The following is a 15,328-nucleotide window of genomic DNA, read 5'->3' as shown; positions in this document are numbered from 1 at the left end:
ACCTCCTCTGCCTGGTGAGGTTCGCACCTGCTGCCCACTCCACTGCCCGATCCTGATTGCCATAACCTGCTTGCCTCAGCCCCTGAGCCTCTGCCTGTTGTCCCACTTTAATTATTTTTAACTACTTGGTTGCCCCCATGTATTTATTCTCCTTTTAAGTTCATATTCATTGCCTGTTTTCCCGCCGCTGCTGCCCCGTGGCCACTGCCCCCCGGGCAGCCCCTGATCCCACCTCCCAGCCTCTCGTCACGCCCCTCCCCTATTTAATGGTGGCTACGCACAGCGGGTGTGCCGCTGGCAAGACCGTCTGTGCCGGTCCGTGACCCAAACGCGACCAGCACCAGGGTCTCTGGATCTCCCACCATACACCGCTATGACCCAGCCACCCTTCTCGCACTTAACCCCAGAACAAACAACAACTGTCAACAGGCCACGTCCTAACACTACCCACGGCCAGTTCTCCTGCCACCACTGCTGCCAGACCTTCACCACCACCCCGGCCACCAACTCCCCTGACACCCCTCATGCCCTAAGATGCATCCTCCTCAATGTGCGCTCCCTTCACCGACACGCCAATGAAATCTGGAGCATCTTGGACTCACTCTCACCCAACCTCGCCTTCTTCACTGAAACCTGGACCATGCCGCATCGGCCCCTGAAATCGCCATGCCAGATGGTTAGAAGATCCAGAAGAAGGACCACCCCAACCACCCGGGAGGAGGCATCGCCATTGCGCACAAAAGCTCACTCTGCCTCACCACCTCCAGCGCAAACGTTCCCACCGCCGAACACCTGCACTTCCAGGTTCATACCAGCCCTAACTCCACACTACGTGCCACCCTCACCTACAGGCCGCCCGGCCCCCGATCACCCTTCACCAACACCATCACCGACCGCCATCCCCGCCGCAGGCTACATACTCATCAGAGACCTGAACTTCCACCTCGACAACCTCAGCGACCCCAACTCCGCCGCCCTCCGGGACAACCTGGCCAACATCGGACTGAAACAACTCGTCACCACACCAACCCACAAGGCAGGACACACTCTCGACCCCATCTTCGCTGGAGATAGCAGTGTCCATTTCAGCCACACCACGCAGCCCACATGGACCAACCACCATTGCGTACACTTCATTGTCAACAAACCCAAACCACCCGAACCGGCTCTGCACCTCCCACGCAGGAACTGGAACAGAGTCACCAAAGAACATCTCAACTCCACCCTCAACAACAACACCACCTCTGCTGCAACTGACGCTAACCTTCGCAGCCATGGAATTTCACACTTGGATCGCCAACTGCGCAGACAAACTTGCCCCGCTATGCAACCCCAACAAGCAATGCCCCAGAAAAGCTGCCTGGTTCACCACAATCTCCAAGAATCCAGACGCACCTGCAGACGCCTGGAGAAGAACTGGAGAAACAGCAAGACACCAGACAACCTCACCACCTACAAAGACGCTATGATGGAATACCACCAACGCATCAGAACCACCAAAGGACCTTCATCCACAACAGAATCCTCACCAACTCCAAGGAACCTTTCAGCGTCATCAATTTACCAAGCCTCGCATCGAAGCCAGCGACATCACCCCCTCCCAGGACCTTGGCGATAAACTGGGCTCCTACTTCCACCCGGAAAAAAAGAACCTCTACAAAAACTTCGACGGCCACACGCCCGCCCCCACAGTCAGCCCTCCCGCGTCAACACCAGCCAAACCACCATATCAGCCTGGACACTGATCACGACCAAGGAAACCGCCGCGAACATGAAAGGCATCCACTCCGGGACACCCACGGATCCATGGCCACCCAACATATACCACAGAGTCGCCACCACCATCGCACCCATATTACAATGTACCATCAACACCATATTCAAGACCGCTACCTTTCCCAACTACTGGAAACCCGCAGAATTCAGGCTCCTGCTCCAGAAGCCCTCAGCAGACCCGTCGGACCTCAAGAACTACTGGCCCATCTCGCTCTCACTTTTGCAGCCATCCTCGACCCCTACCAATCAGGATTCATAAGCAAGCACAGCACTGAGACCGCCCTACTCGCCGCCATTGATGAAATCTGAGCCCTCCTCAACCAAAACCACACTGCGACCCCGATTCTTCTCGACCTGTCAGCAGCCTTTGACATTGTCTCCCACCGCACACTCACAGACAGACCACAGGCAGACTCCACAATGCCGGCATACAAGGTGCCGCCCTCGACTGGATCAGATCATTCCTCACCGGCCGAAGCCAAAGTGTCAGACTGCCATCCTACCTCTATCAACCTACTGAAATCAACTGCGGCGTCCCACAGGGCCCCCCACACTGCCATCGTCTGACGGCATGGGCTCATCATAGTCTCCTACGCCGATGACACCCAGCTTATCCTCTTCCTCACCAAGGACCCCACCACCACCAGATTCAACTTTCAGGAAGGAATGCAGGACATCGCTGCCTGGATGAACAACAGCTGGCAAAAACTCAACTCAGAGAAGAAAGAAGTCCTCGTCCTCAGAACCACCCCTTCGGCGTGGAACAACACTAGGTGGCCCACCAGCCTCGGCACCCCCCTGACTCCCACAGACCACGCCAAGAACCTCAGCATCATACTTGACTCCTCCCTCTCCATGAATTGACAGATCAACGCCATGACGTCCAGTTGCTTCAACACCCTCCGCATCCTCCTTAATACTTTCAAATGGATCCCAGACGAGGCAAAGAAGACAGTCACCCACTCACTCATCACCAGCAGGCTGGACTACGGAAATGCCCTCTATGCCGGCATCAACAACTCCCTACTCCTCAAGCTCCAGACAATACAGAACATCGCCGCCAGACTTGTTCTCGGGATCCCTCGATGGGAACACATCAGCCAACACCTACGCAAGTTCCACTGGCTCCCCGTCGAGAAAAGAATCACTTGCAAGATACTCACCCACGCCTACAAATGCCTACACAACACGGTACCTCATTATCTCACTGATAGAATCACCCTCTATGTGCCCAAACACAATCTCCACTCCACCAACCTCCTCCTCGCCAAATCCCCGCGCATCCGCAGAGCCAGAGCAGGGGGAAGATCCTTCTCATGCATCGCAGTGAAGACCTGGAACCAGCTCCCCGTCAACGTCAGATGCGCACCCACCCTGAAAACCTTCAGGAAGGCACTGCAGACTTGACTTTCCGACTGACACAGAACTGCTGATCCCCCCCCTCAGCGCCTTGAGACCCTCATGGGTGAGTAGTGCGTTTATAATTCCCATGATTGGTTGATTGATTGAGCATTGCTAAAGTGCATGTGCTCTCTCCTCTAAACATGGTAGAATTGGTTTACACCTGTTTGGCATATTTTATTTACTTTTAAGTCCCTTGTAAAGTGGTATATCATATACCTAGGGTCTGTACTTCAAATGCTGCTAGTAGCCATGAAGCACTAATTGTGTCACCCACATAAATAGCTTTTCCAACCTATCTCAGGCCTGCCATTGCAGTGCTGGAGTTTGAAGTTTATTGCCACATCGACTTGGCCTTTAAAACTACTTGCCAAGCTTAAAACTCCCCTTTTATTACACATATGTTGACCCTAAGGTAGGCCTTAGGTAGCCTTAAGGACAGGGTGCTGTAAAAATAAAAGGTAGGACATGTACTATTATGTTTTGCATGTCCTGGTCCTGACAAATAGCCTATTTTGTTTTTTTACTACTATGAGGCCTACTCCTCTCGTAGGCCAGCATTGGGAATTTCTTAGTAAACTTTTAAGCTGTAATTCCTGGTTAGAGAAGAGTGGCTTTTTCATGTTTCATATGTTTGAAATGATAATAACAAATCCTCCTTACTGGTGAATTTCAATGTAATATTACTGTACAAGAAATGCCACTTTTAGAAAGTGGACATTTCTCTGTGATTACAACTCTGTGTGCTTTGCAGCCTGTCTCCAATACACTTCTGGGCTGGGTGATAGGTATGGTTTGTGCATCCCCTCTAGACAGCCACAAACAGAAACAGGAGGCTCATCTACACTCTGAGCAATCATCTGCATTCTGATGGGTCTTTCTGGGTAAGGAGGAACGGAAGGCGCTGACATTTACACTTCAATAGGTAGTGTCCTGTCCACACACAAAGCACTGATTCCCCCTCCCCCTCACAAGAAGCCTGAAAGACAGGACTGGGTTGAAAGGGATACATGTGCACTTCAGAGAGCTGCTTTGAAGTCCCCCCCTTACATCGAAAGCACTTTGGGGTATAGGTACTGGGTCTCTGACCCTATCAAATCAGACACTTTTGAATCTTGAACTGAGCCTCTGTCAGAAGGGGACTGCAGTACTGCTTAAAGGACTCACCTGGACTGCTTTTCTGGAGGGACTGCGTTTTTGCATGTGCCCTGCGCCTGCTGCTCCCTGGCTCTGCTGAAGGAGTGCTTGACTCTGCCTTTTCTCAAAGTGATCTCCAAGGGCTTGCTGGCTTGCCTCCTGTTTTCTGACGTCTCAGAGACACAAAGACTTCCTGTAATCTGATTGGTGCTGCCGGAATCTGCCTTCTGTGAGTCCTACCCTTGCCTAAGGTGCCTTATTCAAATTCTGGGCCTCAGTAGTGGGTTCTGCAGCTGTTTTGCTTAAAAATAACGCGACATCACAACTGCATTGATCAGAACTGATGCGGCGCCATTCAATGCTGATGCAGTGCTGATACAGAGACAGCCCTGCATGGCTCGATGATGACACTGGATCTGACCGCTAGGTTCAGTGACGATACAGTGCCAATCCGAGGCCCCGACCTGGAGACAAGACAACAATGTACCCGCCTGTGTGAATCGGAACTGACACATTGCCTTTACTGACTGGAGAAGATTGACATATATTGTTGCTTGCGATCATGAAAGGTACTTTGTTTACCCAGGCCTGTGTTGGTCCTGTAGCCAGCCTGCGCTTCCCTGAGGTCGGCCCGAACGTTGACTTTGTCCCAATCCAGTGCGACCTAAAGTAACCTTTTTAGCTCTGCTTTTTTCGAAACATTTTACTGCACTTAATGCTTTAAAATGTAACATCTCAACTTCTTTACATTGGATTTTTGTTGATTTAGTCTTATTTTGTTTATAAAATAATCACCTATTTTTATAAACCTGTGTGGAGTATTTTTGTGGTGTATTCATTGCGTTGCTGTGTGTGTGTGTGTTGTCCAAATACCTTACACATTGCCTCTTTAAATAAGCCTGACTGGTCTGTGCCTAGCTACCAGAGGGTGAGCACAGTTCGTCTTTTATTGTGTATCTAGCTTACCCCGACTACAGTGGTGGTTCCTGCCTGGCTTGGGTGCATACCTCAGCCAACCAAGAATCCCATTTCTAACACATCTGTAATAGGGGAGCCATACATAGCATGGCCTTTCCTCCGTGACCCAAATGTGAAACATAACATACCAGCTGTCCTTACCCCACCCCACCCCAGCACCTTTCCTGCCTTTCTTTCTCCTCCTGAAGCTGTGTTTTCTGCTTTCAGTCAAAGCAGAGCTGCGCTGACAGGCTCTCATTGAGTCCTGGAAAGCCTTTATGATGTAGCAACAGTGGATAACAAGTTCTGTTATCGACTATTGCAACGTCACAGGAGTGAGTTACCAGATTTAGTATCTTGTGTAAACAATAGAGGAATCCTCTGGAAGTCACACAAAATGCACAAAATAAATAATGTGACTGCCCCTTTCAACCAGTTTTGTCACTTAAGGGAAAGTATTATTTTTAGTCCAAAGTCAACAATGTGCACAGGCAGGCTTTGTGCAGTTACAGAAAGTGATGGGAGCCACTGGGTAAAATGGACTGACTCATTAGCCCATTAAGTTAGCCTGCGGTGTGTGGAATGCGTAATGTGATTTACAGTGTAACAAATCAATAGATGAAGTCCTCTGAACAAAAGCTTCTCAAAGTATATATATTATGTATGATGTGTTTGAAAAAAATAGTCTGATGAGACTGCTGAAGCTGTCTCAAAGTCTCGAATGAAAAAGGATAAACAATGAGGAGAAGAAAGAATTGGCAAAGAAAAGTACTGGCCCACCAGTCCTGGCCTTGAAGAACACTTCCTTTTAGGCAGATGTGCATTTGTGACCAGTCAAAACGCTGTCACAGTGCAAGAGAGCCTGTGATTGTAGTGGGTTGTCACAGTGCAAGACAGCTTAGGGTTGAAGCGGGTTGTCACAGTGCAAGAGAGCTTGGGGTTGAAGCAGCTAACCCATTGCTCTATACTGTAAGCTTCTGTAGGCGGTAGAAAAATGCTAACCGAGAATTGAACAATGCAATGGTTGAAGAGGGCCGGCCCAAAGACCCTCAACGTATATATATGCATTTTTTACCTACAAATTTCTTTGACTACAGAAGGCTGTAGAGACGGCTAAGCTTTCTCTAGGGCAGGCCTAAAAGGTTCGAGTCGAAGGCCATGATGACAGTAGTAGGTGAACAATCATCATTCGTACATGACGCGTAAAATAGGGGTATATCATCAAGGGCCGGCGTTAACATTAAAAATAATTTTATCGCCCTATCAGCATGGACACGGTAACGTGTAAATCCATGCTTCAGCCCCCTTTTTCTTTTCGCTTCGCCTCGCTAATGATATGCGAGGTAGGCGTTCCCATAAGAAATAAAGCGATAATGATCGCTAACTAAGGATCTCCCTATCACCAAGGGAAGCGCTAACCGGCCTAGCGACATTTAATGTAGCGCTAACCGGCTATATCGCCGGTTCCTTCCGCCTGCTAATTTTTTGACTTAGGCATGTTTAACATGGGAGGTGGATCATCATGCTGAGTCCACTTCTCCCTATCACCAATGTTTTTGCTTTCGCCGTTTTTTTATCGCAGGTAATCCTGCGCTATTGCCCCTTATCGCCTCTATTGCTGGGATTTCTATCGCCTCGGCGATGCGCGTTGCTGATAGTGCGCTCACCGGGCAATATAATCCGGTGATAGGCGGCATTATTTTTCTGCACGCTAAACACGGCCAGCGATATTTATCGCTGGCCGTTGATGATATGCCCCATAGTTCTTAGTGGAAGCTCTGACTTATGTATAAACAACAAGTGTACATAGGAGTCATGGGGAAAGAGTAATCCAATAAAATGACCCTGGGAAGGAAGCCGGAAACACAAGCCAAAATACCTGAATATCTTCTTCTAAATTCACTTTGATAGGCAGAAAATCACATTTTCTGAAAATGAAACTATTGCAATAACAATTTTGTGAGAATTGGAAAATGCGGAACATTTGTTTTTGCTTGATTCCCAAATGTGTTTAACATCCGTTTTCTGTTTGTACTGACGTGCAGAAATATTGCCTGAGCTGCACTGCTCAGCGAAGAGCAGAGGGAGGCAGCGGATACATCACACTCTGGAGTAAATGCATTACCTTCGGAAACACATTGCTAGCAAAGCCTCATCCATTACCCACTGAAATAATTGCACTGTTCGAGAATATGATTCCAGTCACACTGAAATAGATACATCACTTGCATTCATCACACGCTAAGAAAATAAAAAAGGCAGCAACCTATTAAATCAGACAAATCAGCCATTGAATTAAATGCATTGCCTACTGAGGTGGATTCATCACTCCCCGGCTCAGATATATCGGATAATTGCTTATTAAACCAGATATGCTGCCTATCATTTCAAGTACATCATTTTATAAACGCGGGTCACCATTTACAGACTCGCATAATCACCTATTAGGTTCTTAAAATAATAAATCTATTACATGATGTTTAACAAATGCATCGCATGTATCACTTGCACCTACATATCCTGAAACAAGTGGAGAAGGAAATGGTGACAGATACCCAGCAAAACATTGTGCATATACGCACTTGCCCAAAGCTGTACTGGGAGAATGACACACACTGTAGCATCTGAAGTCAGAAAGTCTCTGTTGAATCCGTGAATAAACACACAGACATTGCCCTGTGCTGTTGGTATTATAAGAGCAGCATCACAATGTGTCCTTCGAAACTCCAAGGCTCCGTCGGTTGATCTAATTCATCACTTACAGATGGACAGAGTTAGACGGCCTATAATTCCCGGCAAGCCTGTCATTATCAAATTTGTGACTTCAAAAGGATGAGAAGCTCAGTGGTGCATTCCTAAATTACACACAATGGCCTCAATTCACAAAGATTTAGCTGTGAGTAGGTGTAGCTAAGAGCCAGAAGTGCCTAGCTTTTTTTTCGTTTGCAAACTGCCCAGACACAGAATTGGGCCGTTTCCAAATGAAACAAGCATTGGCATAGCCAATAGGTCTCGCCTTTGGGACCCTATAAGTGTTTGGCCATGCAACAGTTGATGTTGCTGCACCAAGGATATTGTGATGGATAACTAAACACTTATAAGGTCCCAAAGGCGAGACCTATTGGCTATGCCAATGCTTGTGGTAAGTGCCAGCACTGCTGTGTTGAGACTTTTTGGTCAATGATACGCTGTGTGACAGTGTGCAGAACTAAAAAGTTGAGTCTTCTGCTTGATTAAGTAATATAACTAGTGTACTTGCAGACATGTTCAAAAAGAGGCATATCCTAGTACTCCTGAGAGATAAAACATGTTTATGGTTTCCCAACTCAATGGAACTGAATGGTCTTGCAGACTTGTACCAGTCAGTGATCATGACATCAAACACAGTTCCCTGCAGTGGATGTGTTAGTCCACTGAGCCATCGAGACCTCACTGGCACACTAAGGGCATTGCAGCAGTACACACATGGGGACATAGAATGCCTGGGAAACAGATGACTCAATTCACAAATGTTTTTCTGCACATAACAAACTCATGTGAGGGAAATGTGGCACTTGTGCAAGTAAAATCAAAATGACTGACAAGTAAGAATCTGTGGGTGCTCACATGGGCAGCTATAAGTGCAGACAATGTGCGAGATCTGAGGCTTTTCTGCAGTTGAAAGCAACACCCTAGGGAGGGGAAGTAGGTGGTCTCACCTGAATGTCATAGATATGTGCAATGCATATAGAACGAACACCCATGAAGCCTACGCTTTGCGTAACCGCAAATCTTTGCAATACTTTACCCACAATTTTCTACACTTCTAATATAAGCCTAGAGTAAACGATACAGGAGTAGGAAGCATGGAAAGTGTGGGAAGAGGTCATTAAAAACCCCATTTCATAATATATCACAAAGTAAAATGTTTTTCATAGGAAACAAAATATAAAAAATGCTTTTGTGAAACACTACATGGATTTTCCAGAATTATGAAATTTACATGTGCAAACCCCAAAAGTTGCACAAAATGTTCAGATACTACCAGAACATCAGCCAAATTGTCATATATCTCTGCAAATTAAAGGTTTATGCCCACAGGGATTTTTATAAACTATGTTTATTAGTTTATGAAAAGATATATTTCTACAGATCAAACGTGCACATGGAATTGGAACAGCATTATATTGACACATATGGTCCAGCAACTAGAAAATGCATCCAAGCGCAGCACCAAACCTTGAATCGCTGACGTGCTACCCCAAACCTATTGCCACAAAGATACATGACATCTTTGTGAAAGATGCCCCAAAATGTTTCATAGATGAAAGAACACACAAAAGGTGGCACTCGGTCTCCTCACAAGTGTAGTGACTCTCTCTTCCTCAGAAGACACTAGCACTGTGAATCTTCAACACATTTAAAAAAATGTGGTGTTCCACAGAAACAAAGAGAACAGAAAGGAAATTCACAATAAACAAAGAACAGCTCACCTATTGCATATAAAGCCTGCTGCGCAAATTATGCCGTCTCAATTCACATGAATCCCTTGAGGCTAGTCGTAGCATGGATTTGTGTCAGTTCATAACATTAAGACCCACGTTTACTAAGGTGTTGCGTGGGCACTCGTGTGATAAAGTGCTGCAAAGCAGCACGGCAATCTTCCATACTTTATAAAGGTGCCCGTGCACAGGTCAGACTTGTACTGCGTCATGGAAGTGACTTCTTTGCAAATCCTGGCCCATGTGTAAGCGGGAAGCACAAACGCCCAGTCATAATTCCTAGAGACTTGAATACATAAAGTTGAATATATTCCAGGAAAGGAGGCAACGCTCTCGACTTTAACAGGTATGGTTAATAGTGATGATGTATTTTTCTATTTCATGGCCCTGTGAACAGCACGTGCTCTTGTGACCCATGAGAACGGGATTGAATTCACCAACCTCATTATAATTATAGAATGAGCCGTTCTTATCTGGTATTTCAGTCTGAGTGAGACCTGCAGGCTAAAAATTGCGAAAGCAAGCGCTGAACTGACTGACCTCTCAGGAGCGGTTTAAAAAGTCTCTGCCTCCTGTCGGGCTTCTGGTGTCTAATATCTGCCCCTCCACTCATTACTGTTTCTGCCTTTGTAACCGAGTCATAGAACAGAGGGAGAAAGGGTGGACAAAGACCGAAGGAGGGAAAGTGGGAGAGAAAGGAGGAGGGGAGAGAAAGGGGAAGAAGAGAGTAAAGAAATGACAGAAAAAAGAAAAGGAGGATGAGGCAGAAAGTGAGACAGAGAGAGGAAATGAGAGGAGATATAATGAGGCATAGTGTGAGAAAGGAAAGAACGGAGATGACAGCGAGATGGCGGGAAGAACGAAAGAAAGAAAAAAAACGATACAGAGATTGAAGAGAAGACAGAACAAGACTGAAAGAAAGCCAGGGAAGTAGAGAGAGATAAATGGGGAATAGGAACAGAACGAGGAAAGAGAAGTGGGGAGAAAGAAAACAAGCACGCGCGCCTCGTGCTCAAAGAAAAAAAAAAGTTTGACGAGAGGCAGTAGGGGGAGGGGAGAGGGGAGGGGGCCTGCGCCTGTTTCCCTTGCGGGAGCGAGCAGGAACCATCTGTTAATTACAAACAGATGGTTTGACAGCTCGCTCCCGCAAGGAAATCGCCAAACGTGCACGCTTTGCCATTCAAAGCAATGCAATGCGTGCACATTTTTTACTGCAAAAATGAATCGATTTCTAAAGGTCTTTTTCCAAAGCAGCGCATGTGCGCTGCGTAGGCAAGACCTAAAATGGCCTTTTTCAATTTACAAAGGCCCAATTTGAAATCCGGTATCGCAAATTAGGTTTGCGATTCGACAATAGTAAGGGGCGTGTTTAGGGCGCCCCTTCCTAATTTTGAATTGCAATGGTATCTGTGAATGTTTTGCACTGAAATGCAGTCACAAAATATTTGCCTTTTACCACCTACTTCAAGTAGTTGGTAATCCATTCTCAAATGAGAAGGGGTCCCCAAGCTAACCCTACCCCTTTCTGAATGTTTGTAAAAACATTTTTAAGAGCAGGCAGTGGACCCACGGACCACTGCCTGCTCTTTAAACATTAAAAGAACACTTTTCATGTTTGTGTTTGAAACACATTCCATTTTCCTTTAAGGAAAACCAGCTGCATTAAAAAAAAAGCTTTATTGAAAAGCAATTACCGACATGGTGGTCTGCCCCAGTGATTCTTACTATTCCCAATGGGTCACATATCAAGACTTACCTCATGAATATTAATGAGGTAGGTCTATTCGGGGCCCACAGGGTCCCAAAATGTGTCAAAGACATATTTGCACATTGGTGTTTTGAGATTACCAAATAGAGAATGGCAAATATTTGCTATTTGGTAATCGCAAACAATTTCCTACGTATATCTGACCCTTAGTCTTGTAGTAATCCTGGCTTACTTCCTGGTCCAATACATAAAGGTAAATCTATTTGCAGAGGTCTGTTCACCTGCAGATTTATCCTACGTCTAGACGTAAATCTCCACTTATATTATATTGACTTACTCTGCACCTAATAGCAGAAGTGCATTAACCCACCCCCTTGCTTGAGTAGTATCTTTCTGGGCATTTTTTAGGTGTACTTCACCCAAATTTTGTTCTATATAATGTCGAGGGTGATTTTGGGCTATGTTATGTAGAACTGCAAATTGAAACGCACATGCAAATAATGATTTATATGTGTCCCCAAGGTTTACAGTGCTAAGGCTTTTTTTTACATTTTGATTTTATTTTTTTATCATTTGTTAATATTTATATAATGCGAATTGTATAAATCTCTTCAATATTTTCAGTTATATGAGTCTATCAAGTTAATTAAATTACTTATTTTTTATGTCCAATATGTTGTATGGGTGTACGCAATGTTGATATGTACACAACGATTATTTTATTTTTATGTTTATTTCATTTCCTTCATGTTTTTTTTTTAACTTTCACTATGTTTGTATGTGGGTGCCTGCAATGTCTAAAGTAATATGATATTTTGTAACTTATCTTTATTGATGTGTTTTTTAATATGTATTGGAATAGGTGAGGAAAATGTACCTTCCAGCCTCCATTAATTTGTATGTAAATCCATTGCAGACCCTCAGTGGCCATTTACGATATTGAACTTACTCCAAGTGTTGGCTAGAATTGATTTGAACCTATTTAGGTTTTAGCAATCCTGGAATAGATATACTGGTAATTTTCGTTTTTTGCAATAGAATTACCGTTTGGAAGAACTCCTAGCTTACTTCTGAAGTATTCAGGAGTACTAAAAAAAACAATATGTTAATCAGGCCCTTTCCGAATTGGTCCCATGGTGGTACAGTAGAGGTGTAAGTGGAAACCTCTGCCTGCACCCTAGTACATTGTATTTATTACTGCTTGAAGCTATACTAGTGGAATTCTACTTCACACACTCAAAATGCTTTTGTAAAATGCCCCCACTGCATTTTTAAAAACGAAAGGCATTGCACCCTTTCTGTTTACTTGAAGCAAATGTAATTTTAATACTATTAAACAAACAAATACAATGTTATAATTTACCACATAATTTCAACAATGGCGGATGACATGTAAATAGACTCCAAGTCAATATATTGGGTAGGAAAATTGCATTTAATAAAATAATGTCTGTTCCTTTTAGGCGGAATGGTCTACATATGATATAGTGATGGCCGCCTATCTGGTATTTTAGTAAAGAAAACAGTTGTCTAAATCAGCCCTTTAACCCCTTCGCTGCTGCGGACATTCCGCTGCAGCGCTGGGGGGGCAGGGGGGCAGCGCGGCGGGCCTGTGCTCATGACGGAGCCGCTCCGTCATGAGCCACAGTTGAGCTGTGCTCATGACGGAACGGTTCCGTCATGACTCCGCCCATTTGCGTTGTCGCCCCGCACAGGCGGGGAAACAGCGCCGCGCAGGCGGAGCGGCCGCCGGCAGGATTGTCATGACGGAACCGTTCCGTCATGAGCACACGACAACCGTGGCTCATGACGGAACGGTTCCGTCATGAGCAGGGAAGGGGTTAATGCAAATCATATTAGTAAGTAAAGAAGATCTTTGTTCTTTAGAAAAGAGACTGAAATGCACTGGTGTTTCTATGGATTGAAAAGCACATGAGCAAACCTGCTCGTGTCTATTACAGGCTGCTCCCTCGTGGGCTACAAAGTCAGCAGGCTTCAGTTAATTGAAGCATAGGGACGTATAAACCTTCCTTTACTTGGGATTCTCTGCATAATTAAAATAAAATTCCGTGCCAGACATGACCTTGATTTGAGCATAAATATTCCCCATTCTGCAGCTCGTGGGGCTGCCAGATCGCTTTCTTAGAAATGTGGCCAGCCTATATTTTCATCAAGATATTACTTATATGGAGTTCAGGGCTCGGAGGGCTCTCCTGATGGAGGGCGAGTTCCCAGTAGCAGAATATTTTATTAACATAATTGACCTAGTCACTCCTACGCAGATTTCAATTTCAACAACTTTACTTCAGACATTGCTTTGATTAACAGTATTTTAGAAGTGTTTTTCTGTTTAAGGCGATAAATAAATTAGAGGCATGTCTAAATCGTGCTGTTAATACTTTGACTTCTTACATTGAAATGAAATTAATCTGCCTGCTTAGTGTTGTAGAACTTGCAATAATGTGTTTTCCTGTCTATTTTTCTGCTGATACTTGTCATATCTTTGCATTTAAACTTTCATTGGAATCAAACAAAATCAATTTAAATCATACATTGAAAATCTAAAATTGCCACACCAGTTCCATTGATGGAGCGTCCACATGAGATAAACCTCAGGTCTTTCCCTCCCCTACTTTAACACAGTGTGTGTTTCAGCTTCTAGAGGCATCGTATGCAGAGAGAAGAAGATATCCATTTCCCTGAGGATTTGCTGACCAATTTTGACCAAAGTACTAAAGGCTGTGGGACAATTGTTAACAATATTAATTTACAAGGCAGAGAAATCAATTCATAAATTTACATGAAGCATCAGCCACTTGTTTTGCCATTAGCATGACCTTTAAGCTGGAAGTTGGAACAGCCGCAGGGCTATTTAGAAGGTCGAGAAAAGCAGCACGGCCAGTGGCACTGAGAAGTAGATTGTGAAAGAGGGAGAGGTGTAACCACCAGGAAACAGACTGAGTCCCTCAGTCGAGCAATGGACCCTCATGTGCAGGGAGAGGGGGTCATAAGGGTGAGCACCACTGGTGGAGAGAAGCGCATGCCATCAGTGGGCCAACAACCTTGCAGTTCAAGAAGGCCACAGCTGGGGAATATATCAGAGATAATCATGATGACATCAGCCAGCAGGTGAAGACAAACACCCCTGTAGTTGCAAGCTCTTGCAAGCAAAAAATATCCGTTGTGAGCTTTTTAATCAGAATTAACAAGCAAACACAATAACAAAAAGTTAGATAAAAGTAACATGGGACGTTATCAATTAATCCGTGATGAATCAGAGCCTAGCCATTTAATTATACTTCCCAAGTCGAAAGAGTGGGGTGGATGGCATGATTTTCTCAGTGCATAATGCCAAGCCCTGGAGCTCCATTCAATCAGCAAGTTCTCTTTTTGCTTTAACCTCATAGAGGTTTTAAGTCCTTGCTTTTTCCTCTCCCTGCTTGGTGCTTGGCTTACTACCGCTAGTTTAAAGATGGTTGTTGAGATTCAAAGTACCAAGAAGGACAACTACTACATGTAAAGCACACAATGAATATGAGGGGTATGGTTAAATCCCACCCAAAGGCTGACCTAGTGGAGGTCTGTGTTACCATTGCTGAACTTTACCCCTCTCCTATACTTTGGAAATATAAACACATATAGGTGCAGAGACATGTCACAGTGACAAGACAAGAGGATCACTAAGGTCTTCCTCACTAACACACAATGCTTCCCACAGTGACAGTCTGCAACATTGCCCTCTTTCAACAATGCATAACAAACCTGACAATAGCACTGGGAATAGCACTGGCAATACAAACAACCATTAGAGGAAGGGGTTCCAATTAATGCCCACTGCTCTTGAGAAACAATATGGTCTTCCTAAAAA

This window comes from Triturus cristatus, chromosome 5_2 (genome assembly GCF_964204655.1).
Source record: "Triturus cristatus chromosome 5_2, aTriCri1.1, whole genome shotgun sequence".
Classification (NCBI taxonomy): Eukaryota; Metazoa; Chordata; class Amphibia; order Caudata; family Salamandridae; genus Triturus; species Triturus cristatus.
The sequence above is the reverse complement of the archived record's forward strand: the minus strand, read 5'-3'. Positions refer to the sequence as shown.